Here is a 21,516-nt window from a genome sequence, read left to right on the forward strand (position 1 = left end):
TAATTGATAATTAGGCATGAAATTCCCAATGAAACATGCAACCCTAATTCGAATTGAACATCATCAATACCCAATTTAAAAAATCAATCAAACAAACAAGTAACAAAAGGCAGCAGCTCAATTGAACGCACCAACACCGGCACCAGTCTGGCGGGCAAGTTTTGTCCATTCAGTGTGGAAAGACCCAGGGCGATCAATCCTCTCATAAGTATGCGCCCCAAACAAGTCTCTCTGAGCCTGAACAAGATTCCCTGGCAGCCTCGCCCTCCTGTAAGTATCAAAATAAGAAAGAGTAGCACACATCCCAGGAGTGCTAATCCCAGCAGAAATAGCCAACCCCACAACTCTCCTCCACGCTGCCTACCTCTGCACCATCTCCCTCGCAAACTCTGGATCCATGACCAAGCTAGCCAAATTTGGATTCCTCTGATAAGCCTTATTAATCCTATCCAAAAAATAGCTCTAATAATACACCCGTCTTTCCAAATCCTCGCCAATTCACCAAAATTCAAATTCCATCCTTTCTCATTACTCTTACTCCTCAACAGATTCATCCCTTGCGCATAACTACAAATCTTGGAAGCATACAGAGCTTGCCTCACATCATCAATCAATCTCTTCTTGTCAACATGTACTCCCACATTTTGTACCTCATCCTTCAATCCCGCCTCTTTCAAGACCTTGGCGGCTTCCTCTCTTTCCTCTTTCAAACCACTCAAGTACCTACAATCCAATGACCCAGCAATGGTCAGGGCAGCGATTAAGAGCTCAGCAGCTTGCTGAATGGTCCATTTGCCAGTCCCTTTCATTCCGGTCTTATCTAAAATCTTATCAACAAGCTCACCCTCACCATATTCATCCTTCACCTTGAAAATATCAGCAGTGATCTGAACCATGAAACTCTCCAACTCGCCCTTATTCCACTCATCAAATATCTCTGCTAACTCGGCATTGCTGACTCCACCCACGTGCTTCAAAAGATAGTAAGCTTCGGAAATCAACTGCATGTCTCCGTATTCAATTCCGTTATGAACCATCTTAACGAAATTACTAGACCCGCCTTCACCAATGTAAGTAACACAAGGGCCATCATCAACTTGGGCGGCAACTTTTTGCAAAATACCTTGAATATTATTATAGGCCTCGAAGGAGCCACCGGGCATCAAAGAGGGACCATGACGCGCCTTCCTCGCCCCCGGAGACCCCCATGCCGAGATAAGGCAAACCCTTCTAACTGGCTTCATGGATACTGCGCTCGGTATTGAGGTACCACTCGTTGCTCCGAGAGGGCGGTGATGGTCTGGTCAACGGGGGAGTCGGCTTTTACTAAGATGATGACGGATCTAGGGCGTTGGATGGAGAGGACGAAGTCCCTGCGAGTGTAATGGTCGTTCAAAGGGAGTTGACCCTCGCGGTGGGCCCGATCTAGGGTTTCGTCGACTTTAGAAGTAGTGCGGTTTTAGACGGAGATTGGGAAGCCTTTTTCAGCGATGTTTAGGGCGAGGTTCTGGCCCATGACGGCTAGGCCAGCAAGACTGATACGTGAGAGAGCAAAGGCTTGTTGAAAAGTCAAAGAATGGCTTGCAAATTTCAAAAGACAAAGTTGGAGGGCTTGCCAATTTCAAAAGACAAGGTTGGTGGCACGATTTTGTTGAAGTTGCATGGAGGAAAAATGTGATGGTTTTCTAGAAGCCAATTGATTTTTTCAAAATTGTTGATTTTGTTGCCCACCAAATTAATTTTCCATTCTAAATTCAATATGTCAATTTGGCAAGTTGTAGCCAAATTGAAAGTGGTAGGTGAGCCACGGTTCCTATAAATAGAAGGGCCATTGTTCATTTGTTAGCATCCCAAAATTGTTAAGCTTATAAGTTTCTAAGCTTTTGAGAGAAGTGATAGAAGTGTGTCTGGGGAATTTATCTTTCCTGTAGAGTGTGAGAGTACTCGGTATATTTGGGTTTCTAGGAAGTGAGATTCGTTACTCAAATATTTGTACTCTATTAATTATTAAATAAATAATTATTCTTTCTTACCTCCGTGGATGTAGGTTTAATTACTGAACCACGTAATTCTTGTGTCTTTTATTTTTCTATAATTATTTGGTGCGCTTGATTCCGCATTCCGCGCACAATAAGTGGTATCAGAGCCGACGGTTAATACTTGGGGGGATACGATACTATTCACATATACGGTACTATTCCCGTATACAGTACTATTCACGAATACAGTGGAGCCGGCCATTTATATTTGGGAGACAATCTATTGTAAGTAGTGTGTATTTTTGCATGTTTAGGAAAGTTCTGTCAACAGAGGCGATAAGAGTCTAAGGATTCTAGTTTTTAATTGGGATCGAGTTCCCGTCCAGTCTCCTGGGAACTTTCATGGTGCATTTATTCATGCGAAATTAACATCATAGTCCATAGAGGCTGTTTTTCAAGTGAAAATAGTTCGTTAAGAAAATGGTAGAAGGTGAAACTTCCAAAATTGGGGAGAAATCTACCAAGACTATTTCAAAAGACACTTCAGGTGGGAGGCGAGATTTGTCAAATCGCCATTCAACACCTGTTATAGGAGGCCAGAAAATTGATGCTGAAAAGTTTGATGGGAAAATCAACTTCAGCATGTGGAGGCGTGAAGTTATGAATGCCCTTATTCAAATCGATCTCGATGTTGTTCTGAAAAATAAAAGACACTTGTGTGATGAAGAAATTTGGGATCGTATGAACGAGAAAGCTTGTGGTCAAATCAGATCTTGTTTGACCAAGGAGGTGAAATACTTGGTGAAAGATGAGGAGTGTGCTGTGACTTTGTGGCGTACATTGGAGAAGAAGTACCTACTGAAAAGTCCTGAAAATCGTCTTCATACAATGAGCTAAGTATATGGCTTTCAAATGAAGCATGGGGTGTCAATGCATGATCATGTCTCAAGATTTGAAAAGTTACTTGCTGATTTGAAGAATCTTGATAAAGATATTAAGGATGAAGTCAAGGCTATGATTCTGTTACACTCACTACCAGAGGAATATAGCCATTTTGTGACTACCTTGATATATGGGAAGAGTGTGATCGTCTTTAAATATGTTTGCACAACATTGACTAACTTGGAGATTCGGAATAATAATAAAAATTCTGAACGAGCATAGTTTGAAGCTTTGGTGAGCTGAGATTGGGCGATTGAGAAAAAGAAAAAGTGTGGTGGAATGAATTCTTGATCTAAATCGAGAAGCAGAAATATAGCTCGAGATGAGTGTGCCTTTTGTCATGAAAAATACCATTGGAGGAAAGATTGTCCAAAGGCTCAAAAGAGAGATGGGAAGAAACCAGCAGCAGCAAACATGGCACGGAAAGATGAAGACTCTGATTATTCACTAATTATTACTCCTACAGCATACGTGACTAGTTCGAGTGAGTGGATACTTGATACTGGAGCAACCTATCATTTGTGTCCTATTAAGGAATGGTTTACGGATTTTCATAATCTGAAATCCGGTGCAGTTGTGATGAGGAATGATCAACCTTGTCGCACAATGGGAATAAGAACAATTCGGCTCAAAATGTTTGATGGAATGGTCAGAAAACTCAAAGAGGTTAGATTTGTTCCAGCTTGAAAGAAAAATCTAATTTCTGTGGGTGCTTTGGAAGCTAAAATCTATAAGGTTACTATTGAAGATGGTATAATAAAGTTTACACATAGGGCTATGGTGATTTTGCAAGGGGTTCGGCGTCACAATCTGTACTATTTAAAGGGAGGTATAACTGATGAAGCAAATATTGTTGAGGCGTACAGTGACACCACCAAGCTATGGCATGTACAACTGGGACATGTTGGCGAGAAGTCTTTGCAAACTCTGATGAGGCACGGACTCTTAAAAGGTACCAAAACCTGTAAATTAAATTTCTGTGAGCATTGTGTAGTAGGCAAGAAAACAAGGGTCAAGTTTGGTACAACTAATCACGATATTCGTGAGATCCTTGAATATGTTCATAGTGATGTATGGGGACCAACCAAGACTGCATCAATTAGTAGAAGCCATTATTTTGTTACATTTGTTGATGATTTCTCTAGACGTGTGTGGGTGTACACCATGCGAGCAAAGGATGAGGTTCTAGAGATTTTCGTGAAATGGAAGAAATTGGTGGAGACTCAAACTAGAAGAAAGATCAAAGTATTACGATCTGATAATGGGGGTGAATATACTTCTAATCCATTCTTGCAAGTATACCAGAACGAGGGTATTAAAAGATATTTCACGGTGAGACATACTCCGCAACAGAACGGTGTGGTTGAGCGTATGAATCGTACTTTACTGGAGAAGGTACGGTGTATGTTATCTAATGCTGGTTTAGATAAAAAGTTTTGAGCTGAAGCTGTGAGCTACGCAAGTCACTTGATAAACCGATTGCCTTTTGCTGCAATTGGAAGTAAAACTCCTATGGAAATGTGGTCTGGAAAACATGCACAAGACTATGATTCCCTTCGTATATTCGGGTGTCCAACTTATTATCATGTCAAAGATGGTAAACTGGATCCTCGTGCTAGAAAAGTTATCTTTGTGGGATTCAAAGGTGGAGTAAAGGGCTTCAAGATTTGGGATCTCGAAGATAAAAAGTTTGTGTGTAGCAGAGATGTCACATTTGATGAAGCTTCAATGATGAAAGCTTCAAGTTCTCAGCAGGTGGAAAACAAGACCAAAAAGGTATTGCATCGGGTGGAGTTTGATGCAACTCCATATGTACCGGTTAGTTCTACATCAAAGAATGGTTCAACTATGGAGGTGACACCTAGAGTTGAAGAAGATGTTGTTTCTTCTGATGTCCCACAAAATAAAGAAACAATTGATGATGTAGATAATGATGATTTTATAGCAACAAGGAGGCCAAGAAGAGAGATAAAGAAACTCGGATGGCTTACTAAAGATATGGTGGTAGCCTATGCACTTCCAGTTATTGATGATGACATCCCCAACACTTTCGGTGAAGCATTATGCAGCAGTGAAAGTGATTAGTGGAAGTTAGCCATGGAGGAAGAGATGAAATCTCTCCATCAAAACCAGACTTGGGAACTTGTAAAGTTACCAAAAGGGAAAAGGGCTATTGGCAATAAATGGGTCTACACAAAAAAGTAAGGATCTCCGAATCAATCAACTCCTCGATATAAGGCAAGGTTCGTGGCAAAAGGTTTTGCTCAAAAGGAAGGTATTGACTATAATGAAATTTTCTCTCCAGTTGTAAAACATACTTCCATTTATATCATACTTGCCTTAGTTGCAGAATATGAGTTAGAGTTGGCTCAGTTGGATGTTAAGACGGCGTTCTTACATGGAGATTTGGAGGAGGAAATCTATATGATTCAGCCTTGTGGTTTCAAAGTTGCTGGAAAGGAGAATCATGTGTGTAAGTTGATTAAAACTTTGTACGGACTGAAGCAATCGCCAAGGCAGTGGTACAAAAGATTTGATCAATTTATACAAGAGCATAAATTCACCAAAAGTGAACACGATTATTGTGTTTACTTTAGAAGACTACCAGATGGAGCTTTCATCTATTTGTTACTCTATGTCGACGATATACTTATAGCTTTGAAGAATAGAGATGAGATTGAAAGATTAAAGAAGCAGCTGGCTTCTGAGTTCGAGATGAAAGACTTAGGTGATGCACAGAGAATACTTGGGATGGAGATTCATAGAGACAAGAAGAATCAGAGCGTATGGTTGACTCAAAAGTCTTATTTGAAGAGAGTGCTAGAAAGATTCGATATGGATGACAAAACTAAACTGGTATGTACACCTCTAGCTCCTCATTTCAAATTAAGATCTTCTTCATGTCCTAAATCTCAAGAGGAGGGCGATTACATGGCTCGTGTTCTATATGCTAGTGTTGTGGGTAGTCTTATGTATGCTATGGTATGCACAAGGCCCGATATATCTCAAGCAGTGAGCATGGTTAGTAGATACATGCACAATCCAGGTAAAAATCAATGGCTTGAGGTAAAGTGGATTCTCCGATATCTGTATGGGACAGTTGATGTTGGGTTATTGTTCAAGAAGGATTGTGGTCAACAATGTGTTGGGTATTGTGATTCTGATTTCGCTGGAGACCTTGACAAGCGAAGATCAACAACGGGCTACGTATTCACATTGGGTGGAGATCCGGTTAACTCGATTCTACAATCGACAATTGCTTTGTCCACTACGAAAGCAGAGTATATGGCAGCAACTGAAGCTGTAAAAGAAGCAGTTGAAAGGCTTGTTAGGTGATTTGGGAGTAATCCAGGAGAACATTGCGGTCTTTTGTGATAATAAAAGTGCGATATTCCTTGCGAAGAATCAAACATATCACGCTCAGACGAAGCACATAGATGTGAAATATCATTATGTGAGGGAGATTATCGAAGGTGGTGGTGATGTGTTGTTGAAGAAGATCGATACAAAAGATAATCCATCAGATATATTGACGAAGGTAGTTTCTAGAGTTAAGTTTCAACATTGCTTGAAACTAATTCAAACCCTTCGATTGTGTTAAGTTATGTCCTTTGGGAATTATAAACTACGGTTGGCTTGATCCCAAATTTTAGGTACGTAGGCAGTCATAACGATGCAGCCGCCTTGGATCTTTTTGAGGATCATTTGGGGATGAAGTATTATGGTCCGTTAATGTCGGCTCAGATTTGGAAACTTTTCACCGAGGTGGAGAATTGTTGAAAAGTCAAAAAATGGCTTGCAAATTTCAAAAGACAAAGTTGGTGGGCTTGCCAATTTCAAAAGGCAAGGTTGGTGGCACGATTTTGTTGAAGTTGCATGGAGGAAAAATGTGATGGTTTTCTAGAAGCCAATTGATGTTTTCAGAATTGTTGATTTTGTTGCCCACCAAATTGATTTTCCATTCTAAATTCAATCTGTCAGTTCGGCAAGTTGTAGCAAAATTGAAAGTGGTAGGTGAGCTACGGTTCCTATAAATAGAAGGGCCACTGTTCATTTGTTAGCATCCCAAAATTGTTAAGCTTATAGGTTTCTAAGTTTTTTAGAGAAGTAAGAGAAGTTTGTCTGGGGAATTTATCTTTCCTGCAGAGTGTAAGAGTACTGGGTATATTTGGGTTTCTAAGAAGTGAGATTCGTTACTCAAATATTTGTACTCTATTAATTGTTAAATAAACAATTATTCTTTCTTGCCTCCGTGGATGTAGGTTTAATTACCGAACCACGTAATTCTTGTGTCCTTTATTTTTTTATAATTATTTGGTGCGCTTGATTCCGCATTCCGCACACAGCAAGGCTTCCATTGAAATCGTCGAGGAAGCGAAAGGCAACTGACTTAACGACAAAAGCAAACGAATAAGAGCGTGCAATGATTCCGAGGGACAATACAAATTGAGCTAACTGCCCATACGACGGCGTACGCATCTTTTTTTTTACTTTTTTATTATTTTTATTTTCATGGACTGCTAAACGCAGCCCCCTATTAATTTGAAGTTACTGCTGCTAATTTTATGTCTTAGCTAAGCGTGAGTCGGAACTTATAAATGAAGTTGTTAATCACATTTTGAAGAGATTGGATGAAGTGTTTCGGCCGCGTGATAACAAAAACCAACTGGTTGGAGTGGAATCAACAGTTGAGGAAATTGAATCTCTATTAGGTGTTGAGTCGAAAGGTGTTTACGCTTTAGGGATTTGGGGTATTGGTGGTATAGGCAAAACAACAATCGCTAGAGCTATTTTCGACAAAATCTCGGGTGATTTTGATGGTTCTTGCTTCCTCGAAAATGTTAGAGAAGAGTCACAAATACCAGGAGGATTATCTTGCTTACGACAAAAACTTCTTTCAAATTTATTGAAGGATAAAAATGTAATGCCTTATATTGACCTCAATTTTAGAAGGCTCGGTCACATGAAGGTTTTGATTGTTTTTGATGATGTGACTTGCTTCAGCCAATTGGAATCTTTAATGGGAAGCCTTGATTGGTTGACGCCAGTGAGTCGAATCATATTAACCACTAGAAATAAACAAGTGCTTAGAAATTGGAGGGTGAGTAAAATATATGAGATGGAGGCATTAGAATATCATCATGCTCTTGAGCTTTTTAGTTGAGATGCCTTCAAACGAAACCATCCTGATGTTGGTAACGAGAAACTTTCAAGCAACGTAATGAAATATGCTCAAGGAGTTCCTTTGGCTCTTAAAGTTTTAGGTTGCTTTCTATATAAAAGGGAAAAAATAAGTCTGGGAAAGTGCAATAAGTAAATTGCAAAGAATCCTCCATCCAAGTATCCTAGAGGTATTAAAAATAAGTTACGATAGTTTGGAGGATAAGGAGAAAAATATTTTCCTTGATGTTGCTTGTTTCTTTCAAGGTGAGCATGTAGATCCAGTAATGAAATTCTTTAATGCAAGTGGCTTCTACCCAGAAATACGAATAAGTGTTCTTGTTGATAAACCTCTCATTGCTATTTGTTCATACAAGAAGATAAGAATGCGTGATTTACTACAAGAGTTGGGTGGGGAAATTGTTCGAAAAGAATCAATTAATCCTGGAAACCGTAAGCAGTTTGTGGTGGATTATAATTTTGAATTATTCTAGCATTTAAAATTTGATATGAATATATTAATATATGCTCAAACTGATGAGTCTTAGAATTAATTGAAGAGTGACAATGATTAGAAAAAACAATAGTGGTTAGATGGTGTAGCAATAAATTATAAATGCGATGACAACTTGCATAATCGTTTGCAAGCATAATTGATATGTCAATTTGTATCGTAAACATACATAATTTTTATGTTAAATATTACGTTAATTGTTATGTTTATTTGTGCATTTGCAATTAAGTGTTTAACTGCCTAGCAATAACTATAAACATGAATTATTGAAATTTGATATGTGTAATGACAGAGAGCCCCACTCCAATCCCACATAAATTACATACAAGAGTAAATAAAAATTGAATTAATAACTAAGCTACCTTTAATTGTGAATTTGTGATTGCCCTAAAAATTTGTCTTGGTGGGGTTGAAGTGCGACTCATTAGTGGAATATACATATCTTTCATTTGATTTTAACTTTATTATTTTATTTATTTTTAGGGGACAAAAAATTGAGGACATCTGTTTGGATATGTCAAAAGTAATAGAGATCTGTTTAAATACCAGTACTTTCACAAAGATGCCTAAATTGAGATTTTTAAAGTTCTATAGTTCATCATTCAATGGAGAGAACAAATGTAAGATATCTTATTTGCAAGATCCCGGATTTGCTGGAGTGAAATTGAACAACTTTGGGATAGAGTAAAGGTATGCATAGCTTATTATATATGTGCAATGTGAAGGTATGCATATCTTATTATATATGTGCAATCTTTCAATAACAACATTAAATTATTATACGTGGTAACGATTTTGTCTTGGCCTCTTTTCTGACACAGTTATTTCATAGCAGAGTTAATTATGTAGAATCATATCACTTACATTTGGGGTACTATCTGTTCTGTGAAGAGGATTTTAATGGTTTTTGGAAATGCAATTGCATTCCTGAGGCAGTCCACTTTAATGTTTTTCCACCTTTGGAGTGCCAGTGCTGTGGGGTGAAAAAATGTGGGATCCATTTACTTCACACCCAGATTCTACGAATTCATGAATAGAAGATCCAAGCACGTGTTTCGTGAATGTATTTTCACTATTTTCCTTTTTCTAATGACAATTAATAATAGGAGAAAATGCCAAAATCAGTTCTTAGAACAAAACATCCATGTAATAACTTTCGAGGATCTGGTGCAGGTAACACAAATTCACACTAAAGAACTTTACCTTTGTTGATGCCAAAATTTGGATAAGTTGGTCAGATCTCAGATCCCTACATCATCATTAAATTTATTTGGTGGGAAGCTGATGATTAGTTAGCACCATGAGCAGATTTTCTATGGGCAGATGTTTTGTGAGCAGACAACCCATGAGCAGATAATCCATGAGCAGACGATCCATGAGCAGAGAACCCATGAGCAAACAATCCATGAGCAGACAACCCATGAGCAGACAATCCATGAGCAGAGAACCCATGAACAGACAATCCATGAGCAGACGATCCATGAGCAGATAACCTGTAAGCAGATAATCCATGAGCAGATAACTCATGAGCAGACGATCCATGAGCAGATAACCCATAAGCAGACAATCCATGAGTAGACAACCCATGAGTAGACGATCTATGAGCAGATAACCTGTGAGCTTGTGAACACAACCAATAGTCAGGAGGTGCCGGAAGTTTTTCTGGCAAGAACCCTCCGACGCTCAAGTCAGCGATTCGGGTCTTACTTGGAAAAACCCATACCACAATTCATGTGGCTTAATTATGATTGCTTTAAACAAAAAGCTTTTAAGTAAATTTAAAGGAAAAGAATTAAAAATAATCAATCTTAAAGAAATCACAGGCGAAAGAGAAATTTCTCAGTGGTAGAGAGAGAAAAAGGCCCAATGGGTTCAGTTGCTTAGAGAAAGAGAGAGAGAGAGAGCTAGAAGAATCCCCCCCCTTTCCTTCCCCTTCCTAGGGTTTTTATAGGAAACTATAGCGGTTTTTATCCACTCTCCTAGAATTATCAAGAAAACTACTAAATTTCAGCCCACTAAGAATATGGTCCCTAATATTTCGGAGAAACTGTTTTAACTGAATCTTGCTTCCTGGTAACTTCCTGGTCGAGGTGACCAATAACATCCTGGTCGAGGAAATGTGCTCGAAGTCACCACATATTATTCTGGTCGAGGTGACCAATAATATCCTGGTCGAGGTGACCAATAACCTCCTGGTCGAGGTGATGTGCTCGAGGTCACCACATATTACTCTAGTCGAGGTGACCAATAACATCCTGGTCGAGGAAATGTGCTCGAGGTCACCACATATTATTCTGGTCGAGGTGACCAATAACATCCTGGTCGAGATGATCTGCTCGAGGTGACCAATAACCTCCTAGTCGAGGTGATGTGCTCGAGGTCACCACATATTACTCTAGTCGAGGTGATCAATAACATCCTGGTCGAGGAAATGTGCTCGAGGTCACCACATATTATTCTGGTCGAGGTGACCAATAGCATCCTGGTCTAGATGATCTGCTCGAGGTGACCGATAACCTCCTGGTTGAGGTGATGTGCTCGAGGTCACCACATATTACTCTAGTCTAGGTGACCAACAACATCCTAATCAAGGTGATATGCTCGAGGTCACCACACAACATCCTGATCGAGGTGATCTGCTCAACCATTTGCTCGCTTTTACTTTGGAGGAGAGCACGATAATGTATGAGCAAACACCTTTATCTTGGTCACCCTATTTCATTCCCTAAACAACCTTATTAAGCGAAGAGTATAATGTATGAAAAGCACATGATGTATGTTGTAAAATTAAAATTATCGGCTTTCTTTTTCTTACTTTGTGCACAAAACAATTCTTATTCAAAACAATCCACGTAGTAAAACTCACAAGCTAGGCGATGTCGGATATTATAGGATGCACAACAATTCTTATTGGCGGAGCTATGTTGTGGGCCCATCTCTCTATCAATGAAAACTTGCCACTCACCCCATTGCGCACCATATCAACTCTCATCTATATAATGCAATCACATTTGAAAATTTTCTACTTTCTTAAATCTAAATTGTTGTATATGGGAAAGTTTCATCATGTGGAAACAAAAGCCATAAAGAGGGAACAGTTAAAACACCATCAAATCTTATACATTTAAAAAATATATTTGAATACTGATTAAAATAAAAAAGGATAGGTGTCGTTTTCACTCTACTTGTTTGTGTTGTGAATCCATTCGCTTAAACAATTATGCACTTTTTCAAGTATATGTACCAATTCCATATTTGGAATGGTGGATTTGATTCCACAGTTGACGTGGTATCGTCTATGGCTGGAATTTATATTTATAAAACTAACTTGTAAGGAAAGGATTGAAGATGCCAGTGAACTTATATTTCGATTTAGATTATTGTATCTTTTCCATGTATAAAATTGGATCCTATCATTCACATATCATTAACATGAGCAATTTAGATTACTAAATAATTGTTCTTTATTATTGTGCTGAATTTGACTTTTTATTGAATAATTTGATATATGCCTTGAATCAATTTGGAGCTTCTACAACTTGTCAGGGATCAGTTTCTCCTACATTCTTTTCGGCGCCAAAAGATATTCAAGTGGTTGAATAAGATTTGATATATACAATATAAATACAAGAGTTGTTTGTCTTTTTACAATAGGAATAATATATAATGCTCATCAAAACTTGCTGATGAGAAAGTAAATTCCTCAGAAATTAAATGTTTCAGCCAACCAAGGAAGCAGCTTTTCGTGGACCAACTCGGGTCTGTCGTCATGGGGACAATGTCCTACTCCTTCCAACACAATTAACTTCACATATGAAAGTTGAGAAGGCAGAGATTAGAAGTATCTACCAACAGGTCCATCGAGGGGGGTGAATGGATCCTTATCACCCTATAAAACTAGTACAGGTATAGAGATTAATGGCATCAATTGCACGGGGTTCGGCCCTGGTGGGCCTGTCACAATCGAAACAAATGCATCAAGTGCCCCTTCATCATTGGCGGGTTCTCGAATGATCCGCAATTTTTAGGTCAATTTATGAATTCTGAGTAGCCATTTTTGTAAGAGGTTAAAATGGCATGTAAGTGGAGAATATTAATACCTCTACCAGTGTTTCATCCACAGATTTCTTATTTGCATAGATGGACAGTAAAATGTTCCTCAGTGTTTCCCTACAGCACCAATATATACACATCATAGAATTTTTTTAATTTTTGACTCTAGTGTTTTAGGATAACGAAAAATGGACTGAATAGAGAGAAGAGAAAATACCTTCGTTTCACATCTTCAAATATTGCATCTGCAATTGGCCTTTGCTTCAACAAGAAATCAATGAACCAAACCAATGGCAACCGTGGCTTGATTCTCCAATCATCAACAATTGCCTTGTTGTTCATGCTGCCACCAGCACAATTCAACAAAACAAGCCCTCGAACAAGTGTTTGACTGGATTTTTATGGTAGAAAATATAGCAGGTTTTCGCAAACCATATTAACCGAAAAGGCTAATCAGGTGCAAGTGTTTCTTTGCAAGCATGATGACGAATATTTGATGCCCAAGAGGACTATTGGCTTCTGAGCAGCTTCATCCAAGAAATCCAATATTAGCTGTATCGGTGAGTCTCACTCAAGTTAGCAAGGAAAATAACTAAAGGTCAAGCAATTGATGATATAAGTACAGGAGTTGTGAAATAACTTATATGAAATAATTGCTTTTCCTTAACATTTGTGGATGCCTACAATTATATGTTCACAGAAGTAAATAGAATAAAAAAAATAGTACATTATCAACAAGAAAAGTTCACTACAAGATGAAAATTATTTTTTGTCATTTGTGCCTTGTGTACTAAATTTTGTGTTATTTTATTACATATAATATTATTCTATGGAATGAGGGAAGAAAAAATGTGGGGTCGATTTATTGTAAGCCCCAAATTCAACCGAAGATCCAAACGCAAGTTTCAAACTAAACCAACCCAAAGTTTGGGCAACAGTCCAACGCAACCCAACTAAAATCATTTTAATTTGATTTTAGTTTGGGTTGACTTAGGCTTTGATAAATTCACATGTTGTATACCATAATTAAAATAAAGTATTATTTGTCATACATTTTATACATTAAACACATAAACGTCCTCTCTGGAATCTTTGTGGGCAACGTATACGTGGTATCTGTTGGAGAATTAATAAATAAAACACACAAAAAACACACTATTTTATTTCTTCAACAATACTCATCACCAATTACAACTCTTATTTTTCACTCTCTACACCTTAGAGATTTTGCTACTTCACTTCATGTTTAAACCAAAGGGGAGAGGGGATATTTATACATAAAACAAACTAATCACAACCATTCATTTATTCAACTAATAAACAAATCATCACCATCCATTAAAACATACCACTCACTTACTTCACCAATCATACCTAACACGCCTAACACAAATAATTCAAACCTCACCAACCATATCTACTCATGGAACCTTCCATGAGTTGGGCTTGATTTATTCATCTTGGATCAAGTTTATGATCCAACACCTCCCCTTAAACTTGATCCTGTGACACCAAGCAAACTTCTGAATCTTACAAAGTCTTCTTGCTTGAGTGGCTTAGTGAAGATATCAGCTACTTGATCTTGTGATTTTACATACTTGATTTGCACTTCTTTTCTTGCAATACACTCTCTTATGAAATGATAGCGAGTGTCTATGTGTTTACTTCGATCATGAAAGACTGGATTCTTGGATAGGGCAATTGCTGATTTATTATCAACACAAATCTCGTTTGGCTCTTCTTGTGCCAAACTCAACTTCTTCAGCAAATTTTTGAGCCAAATTACATGACAAACACTTGATGTGGCAACTACATATTCAGCTTCACAGGTGGATAGCGTGACAATTGGTTGCTTCTTTGACATCCATGTGAAAGCAGTATCTCCCATAAAGAACACAAATCCTGTGGTGCTCTTTCGATCATCTACATCTCCACCTCAATTGCTATCGCTATATCCAACAAGCTTGTAGTCATTAGAAAATGAGTATAGCAAGCCGAAATTAGTTGTACCTTTGATGTAGCGAAGGATTCTTTTTGCAGCTTTAAAATGGGTGGTCTTTGGATTCTCCATGTATCAGCTCACAAGTCCAACAACATAAAGGATATCTGGTCTTGTGCATGTCAAATAACGTAGGCTTCCAACCAAACTTTTAAAGAATGTTGGATCTATATCTTCGCCTTCATCGTGTTTAGATAACTTGACTCCGCATTCCACTGGCGTGCTTATAGGCTTACAATCATTCATCTTGAACTTCTTGAGAATCTCCTTTGCATAGCTTTCTTGGGAGATAACTATGCCTTCTTCATTTTGCTTGACTTCAATGCCGAGGTAACATGCCATCAGTCCGATGTCAGTCATCTCGAACTCTTTGATCATCACTCTCTTGAACTCTTCAAACAAGCTTGGATTACTTCCAGTGAAGATGAGATCATCCACATACAGGCACACAATCAAAATATCTCCATCTTTTTCTTTGACGTAGAGAGCATGTTCATATGGGCATTTGGTGAAGCCTTTCTCTTGAAAATACTTGTCAATTCTGTTATTCCATGCCCTTGGTGCTTGCTTTAACCCGTAAAGAGCTTTCTTCAATCTCAAAACTTTTTCTTCGTGTCCTTTCACCACATAGCCTAATTGTTGTTCAATGTAAACTTCTTCTTCAAGGAATCCATTCAAGAAAGCAGACTTCACATCCATTTGAAAAATCTTCCATTTGTTCTGAGCAGCCAAAGAAATAATAAGTCTAATGGTTTCAAGTCGAGCTACATGAGCAAATACCTCATCATAGTCTATGCCAGCCTTTTGACTATAGCCTTTTGCAACTAGCCTCGCCTTGTGCCTTTCAATTTCTCCCTTCGCATTTCTTTTTGTTTTATACACCCATTTGACACCGATCGCCTTGTGACCTTTGGGAAGAGTAGTAAGCTCCCAAGTATCATTCTTCACAATGGCTTTGATTTCTTCATCCATTGCAATTCTCCACTTCTCATCTAGTGCAGCTTCTTAGAAGTTGACTGGCTCACAATCAGCAAAGAGGCAAAAGAGAGTGAGATTATCATGTCTCTCAATTACCTCATAGAGATCTTGAAGACTCCTTGTATGTTCTTCGATTCTTTCATTTAAGAAAGACGGCGGTGAATCTCTACATGTGGTTGGTGCTAGTGAGATAGGTGGAGTGGCAGACTCTTGTTGTTCATCTACTTGTTTTATCTGTGTATGATCATCTTCTTAAATGGGAAAGAAGTTGAAGTCATCCACACCAGAGCCAAAATCTCATTCTCCTTCTTCATAAAAAATTACATCTCGACTGATCACGATCTTCCCGTTGTTTGGATTGTAAAGCTTGTATCCTTTGGAGTTGTTGTCGTAGCCGATGAAGATGAACTTCTCACTTTTGTCATCCAGCTTGGCTCTACTTTCGTTTGGTACATATACATGAGCAATGCTTCCGAAAACTCTTAGATGGGTGATGTCGGGTTTTCTTCCACTCCAAGCTTCTTATGGCGTCTTGCCCTACACGCTTCTTGTTGGAGATCGATTGGATAAGTAGACTGCACATGCAACTGCTTCAGCCCAAAATTCTTTAAGTAGCCTCTTACTCTTAAGCATGCTTCTTGCCATGTCGAGGATGGTTCTGTTATTCCTTTCTGTAACACCATTTTGTTGGGGGGATCTTGGAACTGTCAAAGGGCGTCAAATTCCATTTGCTTCACAAAACTCTAAAAATTCTTTGGAAGTGAACTCTCCACCTCGATCAGATCTCATGGCTTTAATCTGGTATCCACTTTCTTTTTCAACTGCAGCTTTAAACTTCTTGAAAGCTTCGAAGACTTCTGATTTTTGCTTCAAAAAATACACCCAAGTTTTTCTTGAAAAATCATCTATGAAGAGAAGGAAGTAGTTACTTTTACCAAGGGAGTTTAGCTTGAATGGACCGCACACATCAGTATGAATGAGCTCGAGTGGCTTCTGAGCTCTTGAGTTTGACTCATTTAGAAAGCTCTTTCTAAACTGCTTGCCAAGTAAATATCCTTCACAAAGTTGATCAGGGTGATTGATGTATGGTAAGCCTTTCATCATGTTCTTCTTAGATAGCAGCTCCAGTCCTCCAAAGTTGAGATGCCCATATCGAAGATGCCAAGTCCATGATTAATCTTTGTGACAGGCTTTGAGACATTTTGCAACATCATTTTGAATATTTAAAGGAAACATTCTATTCTTTGACATTCTCACCTTTGTAATTAGATTTCCTTTGTCATCTCTTAGGAAAAGACTATAATCTTTTAAGTGAATATCATAGCCTTTTTCTAAAAGTTGACCTAAACTAAGAATGTTGCTTTTCATATTGGGCACATAGTAAACATTTGAAATTATTTGGTGGCTACCATCTTTTGCATGAAAAAGAATGTTACCTCTACCCTTCACTGGTACTTTTGAACCATCTCTAAAAGCGACACTGACATTCACAGATTGACTTAGTTGCACGAACATGCTTTATTTCCACTCATATGATTGCTAGCACCTGTGTCAAGATACCATGTATTTTCTTGACCTCCACTTGTGTCATTGCGTGCTAGTAAAAGTGTGCCATCTTCACTATTTTTTTCTTCAGCATAGTTCACTCTCTCTTCAATTCTGGTGCTTGGAGCTCTGCATTCTGAAGTATAATGCCCAAACTTTTGACAATTATAGCACTGTACTTGGGATTTGTCATACCTCGATCTTGGATTGCCTCTGCCTCGTCCTCTGGTTGAGCTTTCTCCTTTGGCATAATTGGAGTTGTTGTTGTTGAAATTCCAACCTCGTCCATGACCACGACCTCTACCTCGGACATAGTGCCTTCTCTCGTTGTCGGAGCTTTCTTCTCTTTTCTTTGGATTGACTTCCATCTTGAGAAGTTTTTCTTTGATTCCTTGCTTCTTTTTTTATTTTTCTTCATAGGCTTGCAACCTTCCTTGAAGTTGCTCGATCGTCATATCCTCCAGATCTCTTGTTTCTTCAATTGTCACAACAATATGGTCAAACTTCGAGTCTACTGATCGAAGTATCTTTTCAATGATCCTTACCTCTTTTAACTCCTCGCAATTTCTTTTTAATTCATTGGAAACGGTCACAACCCGAGTAAAGTAGTCAGAAATTGACTCCAACGCCTTCATGTGTAAGGACTTAAATTCTCCTCGTAATGTTTGGAGACGAACCTTCTTAACTTGCTCCGCTCCTTTGTAAGAGGTCTCTAGTTTCTCCCATGCTTCTTTTGAGGAGGTTGTACCAGCAATCTTTTCAAAAGCATCTTCATCTAATGATTGAAAGATGAGATACTTTGCTTTCTTCTCTTTCTTCTTCAAGTCTTTTAAATTCTCCTTCTCCACCGCAGTTAAAGTGGCTTCATTTTCTGGCACAATAAAGTCTTTCTCCACGACATCCCATACGTCATGTGCGCCCAATAGAGCCTTCATTTTAATACTCCAATTGTCAAACTTACTTCCCTTTAATTGTGGAACTTAAAATGACATCATACCACCGTTTGCCATAACTCACAAATTGAGTGAGAATTTAGAGATTCTGAAAGCACAGATGGATCCGGCACGTCGAAAAACCTTGGGAAGGACTCGAGTCAACATTCGGTCACGGTCAACGGTCAACGCTGGTCAACGGTCAACGTCGGTCAACGGTCAACACTGGCTTGGTAGTCTTGGTTCGGTCCGGATTGGTTCAGCTCGAGTTGGCTCGGTTCAGCTCGGCTCGGCTTGGTTCAGTTCGGCTCAGCTTGGTTCAACTCAGTGAGTCGACTCAACTTCAGGACAGAAAACTTCCGGCGGCAAGTGTGTGGGCGTTCGGTCTCGGATCGGGATGATTTTTGCGGCGTCACGTTCCTCTCGTCGAGATCTTCGATTTGATATGCTATATGACTATATATAGCATCAAACACTAGCTCTGATACCACTTTGTTGGAGAATTAATAAATAAAACACACAAAAAACACACTATTTTATTTCTTCAACAACACTCCTCACCAATTACAACTCTTATTTTTCACTCTCTACACCTTAGAGATTTTGCTACTTCACTTCATATTTAAACCAAAGGGGAGAGGGGGTATTTATACATAAAACAAACTAATCACAACCATTCATTTATTCAACTAATAAACAAATCCTCACCATCCATTAAAACCTACCACTCACCTACTTCACCAACCATACCTAACACACCTAACACAAATAATTCAAACCTCACCAACCATACCTACTCATGGAACCTTCCATGAGTTGGCTTGATTTATTCATCTTGGATCAAGTTTATGATCCAACAGTATCTTCACTAATAAGTGTTGAATCTTTTGCTTCAAAGGAAAGAAACTAAAAAGGTTTGTAAATTTACCCCACTTCTAGAAAATAATTATAATAAATTCACAATATTTTTAAAAAATACAAATTAATAAAAATTTTGTATAGTTAATCAATTAAATCCCTCTATTACTTTTTTTATTAGATTTCTTTGAGTATATTTGATCATAAACTTGATATAAATTTTATTTTACTATTTTAGTATTATGATATAAAATGGCCAAATTGTACAATAAACATGGGTTATTGTATCTAATAATTTAGGTATTTAATCATGTGAACTAATATTTTTAAATGAAATTTAACTATTATTTTCACTATCTTATGTGTAAATGATGTAAATTTGACAAGCTAATAATTTACATGAGTATTGTGCCATAAAACCATTATGTTTGTTTAATTAATGTTTTATAATCATACTAATAAAGTGGTATTAGAAATAATGAATTTGATATAAAATTAGAAAATATTGAAGTTAAAGAATTAGTTTTACTTTATAAGGATAAAATAATCAATTTAGACTTATGTCAAATCAATCTTTATGATCAAATATAATAAAACAATTAAGTCACAAAAAGTAAATTAAAATAGATTTGTTAATTTGCTCTCCAAAGTTCAAAATGAGTAAAAGGAATTAGGCTTCGTAGTTTAGGAAATGAATTTACTGAATAGAAATATTTTTAGTATATATTATTTATTTTTCATTCAAACATTTTCTCATTTCAGCAAAGGTCACAAAAATTTACTTATTTAATTTAAATGTAAATGTCTAAAAATTAGATATAAGTTTTTTAAAAAAAAAATTTAAGTTAGACTTCATATGTTTAACAATCAACCCTAAGGATAATGAAAAAGAGCTATTAAAAAAAAAAGAATAATTTTGAAACTAAATACAATTAATTGAGAGATGAGGACGGATAAGATAAATTCAGAGGTAAAAATTAAAATATCACCCTACTTATTGCATCAGTTATGAGCATTAAAGCACAGAAGCACGTGTGTTGAAAAGTATGGTGTTCGTGTGGAATTTTTAGCTAAAAGTCTACAAGGCAGTTGAATTAATCAATCATTGTGGAGTGCACGGTGGTTGGACAATGAGATGAAATTGAAAAACTATCACGGAACTTGAAGGAAGGTTCATGGCATCAATTTATTCTACAGAGTCATGCACATTTGGTTTAATAATTGTTTTCATTCGAATCAAAATCTCTCTCTAATCAATTCAACTGTTTCTGTTGATTATGGCTTCTTCTTATCGAAACAACAAGAAGTATGATGTTTTTGTTAGTTTCAGAGGAGAGGACACTCGAGACAACTTTACTAGCCATCTCTATTCTACTCTGTGTCGACAAAATATCCAAACTTTCATTGATGACCAACTTAACAGAGGAGACGAAATTTCGGAGTCACTGTTGAATGCAATTCAAGCATCAGCCATTTCAGTTATCGTCTTCTCAGAAGGGTATGCATCTTCCATATGGTGTAAGTAAGTACAAGAGATAAAAGCAAAAGGTCAAGCATCTCATTTGAGCCTGTCACTAACAAATGGTCAATGAGCAATGTCTAGCTATGACTGAGCAACAAAATCAATAAACAGAGACAAAAAATAATAATCAAGTCATCTGTCAAATGCTAGTCCATGAAAATCATATATAGATATAGAGAGAGAGAGAGAAATATTCCAGTTAAGAATTTTAAAGTGCGAGAAAGTACGGGAAACCTTTAAAACCATTAAAACCGCATGGTTTTAAAGGCTTAAAACTATAGGCTTTTAAAATCGTGTGGTTTAAAGTTTTCCCAAACTTTTCCGTACTTTAAAATCCCTGACCAGAAAACTACTCTATATATATATGTATGGATATGTATATGTATGATCATTCATTTCTCAATCAACCACCAAATTGATGTCAACAAAGCCATGAGGATTGTCTCACAAGTCTTTCATTTTCCCTCTCTTTAGGCCAGAGACCAGTAAACCATTTGAAATATGGATGTGCAAACCAGTAAATAAATCATGAAGTTACATACTAGTCTGCTTTCACACTCATTCGGAACTATCAATGATACTTACTGCAGGTGTGGTGTATACATTATACTAAAGTGAAGGCTAGATCAATAAGAAATTCAAAATGTTTAATCACATTTGCGGCTTGATGATGCCAAAGAAAGACCATACCAATTATCATGAACAGTAAAATGTGAACAAGAACAAGCATACATTTAAGAAAGCAGAGAAGCATCATTAAAATAAAGTATTCTTCTTACTATTCTATGTTGTTGGAAAATGGACCAAAATAAAAAAGGAACCATATATGGTTAACGTCACAACAAGAGTATTTGTGCATTTGTACATCATAGGATATTGGGAAGACATCAGCAGAGAAGTGCAAAATTTTTTTTTTTTTTGAGGAAAGGAACAGAGAAGTGCAAGTCAAAAAGGAGAAAAAATGAAAAGAGAGAGATCAAAAGGAATGCAATCTAATTAATTGTCTAAGGAGATTACTATGCTACATTTAGCCA

At 37.5% G+C, this 21,516-nt stretch overlaps 1 protein-coding gene and 1 pseudogene across 1 annotated transcript in view; one reads left to right on the forward strand and one right to left on the reverse strand.

Annotated features, from left to right (window-relative positions):
* LOC112495478 (disease resistance protein RPV1-like) overlaps positions 1-21,516 on the forward strand; it is a 79,644-nt gene that overhangs the window by 29,128 nt on the left and 29,000 nt on the right. The gene's annotated exons all lie outside the window — the stretch shown is intronic.
* Positions 76-2,241, reverse strand: LOC102626078 (6-phosphogluconate dehydrogenase, decarboxylating 3, chloroplastic-like; annotated as a pseudogene).

The sequence above is a fragment of the Citrus sinensis genome, chromosome 3 (genome assembly GCF_022201045.2).
Source record: "Citrus sinensis cultivar Valencia sweet orange chromosome 3, DVS_A1.0, whole genome shotgun sequence".
Lineage (NCBI taxonomy): Eukaryota > Viridiplantae > Streptophyta > Magnoliopsida > Sapindales > Rutaceae > Citrus > Citrus sinensis.